Genomic DNA, 3,872 nt, shown 5'->3' with positions numbered 1-3,872 from the left:
CATGTGAGAAATGAGGGGTGGAGGTTGTGGTTTGGCAGCCAAGGAGTGTGACGTGACGTGACGGACAGACTGACTGACAGCCGGTGGAGGTTTTGATAGTAACTGCGACCTGACGGTCGCAATTAATCTCTTAACCAGAAATAGCAGATCTACAAGCCCACAACATATTGCAACTGGGATTGTAGGTCATTGTGTCTCAATACCATGGTCAGTATCATGGTCCAAATCATGTGACATGATACTGACCATGACACTGACCATGACACTGACATGATACTGGCATAACACTGACCATGATACTGACATGAAACTGACCATGATACTGAACATGATACTGGGATACCAACCCCAGTTGAGTTACGCTAGTCTATATTAATCTCTTAACCAAAAATAGCAGATCTACAATCCCACAACGTGTTGCAACTGGGATTGTAGATCTGCTATTGGTCATTGTGTCTCCATTGCATGGTCAGTATCATGGTCAGAATCATGTGACATGATACTGACGATGACACTGACATGATACTGGCATAACACTGACCATGATACTGACATGATACTGACATGATACTGACGATGACACTGACATGATACTGACCATGATACTGACATGATACTGACGATGACACTGACATGATACTGACGATGACACTGACATACTGTATACTGGCATAACACTGACCATGACACTAACATGACACTGACATGATACTGTCCATGATACTGACCATGACACTAACATGACACTGACATCATACTGACCATGATACTGACCATGATATTGGTACCAACCACAGTTGACTAACATTAGTCTGTATCAATCTCTTAACCACAAATAGCAGATCTACAAGCCCACAACGTGTTGCAACTGGGCTTCTTTTGGCAGGTGTTCCCTCTAGAATCTGGATGCTGGGGTTCAACTGGTATGATCGGACACCACTGCCAGCTTTCTAAAGCTGCTTTTTAAGACAAGCTGTGGTTTTGAGTGAAGATGTCAAACAAACGAACGATGAACAATATTAGATAAGGGTTATTGTTCACCAAATTTTACATGAGGCTTCTTTAGGACCTACAGTACTGATGGATTTTAGCCTAGAGGCCCACCAGAAAAAGCAAAACATCACACAAAAATCTTTTTTTGGCCTATAACTATTGAACCGTAGGTCATGAAATCAAAAATCTTTTCTCCCCTGGTATGATCGGACACCACAGCCAGCTTTCTAAACCTGCTTTTTAAGATGATCTTTGAGGGAAGGTGTCAAACTAAACTAAGAATGACAAACATTAGATAAGGGTAATTGTTCTTCACAAAGCTTTGCCTCTAGTTGTTTTTTTGGCTAATGTCAAAATGGATCAAATTCAGACAGTGTGTGCATATCACGTTTCTCGGTAATTCGCTGGAACTGTATACACTTTTCCGGCACAGCATTGGGAGATGTAGAGGTTAATCACAGAGCCCAAATTGAAATGTGTTGGTTTCAGTGTCACTTCATCATGGGTGCCTATGAGTATATGTATACAATATCTGTCACAGTCTCAGACCATGTCAATTCTAAGCATTCTAAGCTTCAAAGTAACACTTAGAGATTAGTTTACTTTAGGTGATTCCACCAGTCTCTCCCTAATCTGAATACCCAGTTAAATAATATTTGAAGATTCATGGTGAAATATTGGGTTAAATGTTAGATTAAAGAGACAAATCACAAATCATGGACCTTTACTCTAAACATTGCTCTGAAACGCTAGCATTGATTCAGTTGTAAACTGACATTTACAGCAACTTTAGAGGTTTTTAGTCATGGTTAATCTATTGAAGCATTCAATTACTGTTATGAAAAGGTTATGTTTGTTCCAACTAGCCCAGCTGCTTTGTGTCATAACAATGCCACCCGTTAGCCACTAGAGTGCGCCCTGTCCCCATTCCCCAACTCCTCAGACCTCATACCAGGACCATGACAGGGACCTACTGAAGATTTCTACTGAGTTCATGGCTTCATGCTGATGTCCAAGGCCTCAAGTGAAACGTGTCTTGAGTTTGTACCTGTGTTGCGTATTTAACTGATGGAAACAGTAACAGTTTCCATAAAAGCTGAGCTTCTATGGGAAATGCAAGTCTATCCACATTGTCTCAGCACACTGCTCCCACATCCTACACCAGTGGCTCTTAACCTTTTCAGGCCGCGACCCACAAAATAATCATATTTTAACTGGGACCCCCCCCCCGCCCCTACTAGTAGCTAAAGTTTTCAAATGAATGTAGTTGAGTAGAACTACAACATTTGGATCTGATTCTGAGATGTAGTGGAGTAGAAGTAAAATTATTGGAAATAATCAAGTAAAGTACAAATACCTCAAAATTGTAATCAAGTACAGTAGTTACTTTACACCACTGGATATTACACACATTGTATATCTGTTCTTGAGGTAATTGTTTATCTCCCAAAATGACGAAGGCTAATTTGACCTTTGGGATACACAACTAAGTGGGTGTGTCCAAAAACGTAGTTACTGCATGTTGGCCTTGTAGGGTAGAGTATCCTAGTCTAGTCCAGGGGTTCCTAAACCTTTTTAGGCCGTGACCCCCAAAATAAACATTTGAACTGGGGACCCCAACCTGACAAGCACTTGGAATTGTACTGTAGGTATTACATTTAATGTGACTCGGTTCCACAGATAAATATTGTCTTGCTGTTCGCCTTGTTGTTTCGCCTCTTGCTTACATCTTATATTTGACAGTTGGCCAGTTTGGTATTAAAACGGTCTTGAAAATCCTTAAATTGACATTTTATAAATCTGCAGATACTCTGTATGCACTTATGTTGGTTTGTTTAGCGTTGGGTGAGATTTTTCTTTTTACATTAAGCTAATCATCTGGGGACCCCACAAAAGAAGTTTGAGAACCCCTGGTCTAGTCTCAGGCAGTTCGTAAGTGTGGTGAGGCACGGTCTCATTCATCCAACAAGATAATTTTTGGTCACATAGCATCTTTAATACCACCGTTATAATAATTAGGATATCAAAAGTATGGAGTATACATACATCATTTGCATCGTGGTACACAAATCTGTTCCTCTGCGATTTATGTTTTTCATGTCTTCTTCTTTGTTCTCGGGAACAACCCTTGGTTTATTGTCTGGACATTGTGCTGATACACCGACTCATCCTGAAGAACTGATGACGCTTGTCTTCAGGAAAGAGAACATTTAATTGGACATGTATTGTTAAGTAATATAAAAAAAAAAAAAAAGATTTGATACTTTTTTTTCTTCTCCAAATGTAACTTGAATCCTATTAGTCTACTACTTTTTTTTTCTCCAATACCAATACTCAGGAATCTTGATATTAAGCCCAAACTTTGAATCCAAGGTCACCAATATCAAAGTACATCAGGTAGGTTTCTTAAACCTACGGTTGGGGATCTTGCGGTGGGGACAGAGGAGGGGGAGGGGGAGAAGGAGTAAAAAGAAGAAAAAAAAGAAAACAAAAAGAAAACAAAAAAAATACTGTCATGATGTTTTGTCGTTTTTCTTCTCGTAATTTTTTTTATTTCCTTTTTTAATTTTTTTGCAGTGAAGTTCTTGAAGCTGTGGAGAACAGTCTCTTGAAGCCATGCCTGTTTCATTTTTTTGTTTGTTTTTGTTTCGTTAGTTTTAACAGTCCAAGATAAACGGATTCTCTGCTAGTCCGGAGGAGGTCGTGTGAACAGGTCGGAGGAAGTGAGGGGGCCGGAGGACAGCTCCTAAAAGTGGGAGGGGTCACTCCTCATCCAAACGCTCCCGACTCTCCCCCTTCAATCACTGCAATCTTTTTATCCCCCCCACCCCCTCTCCCTCCTCCTCCTCCTCCTCCTCCGCCCATCAGTGTGTGTGGTA

This window comes from Nannobrachium achirus (genome assembly GCF_963921795.1).
Source record: "Nannobrachium achirus genome assembly, chromosome: 3".
NCBI lineage: Eukaryota > Metazoa > Chordata > Actinopteri > Myctophiformes > Myctophidae > Nannobrachium > Nannobrachium achirus.
This window is presented reverse-complemented; position numbering follows the sequence as displayed.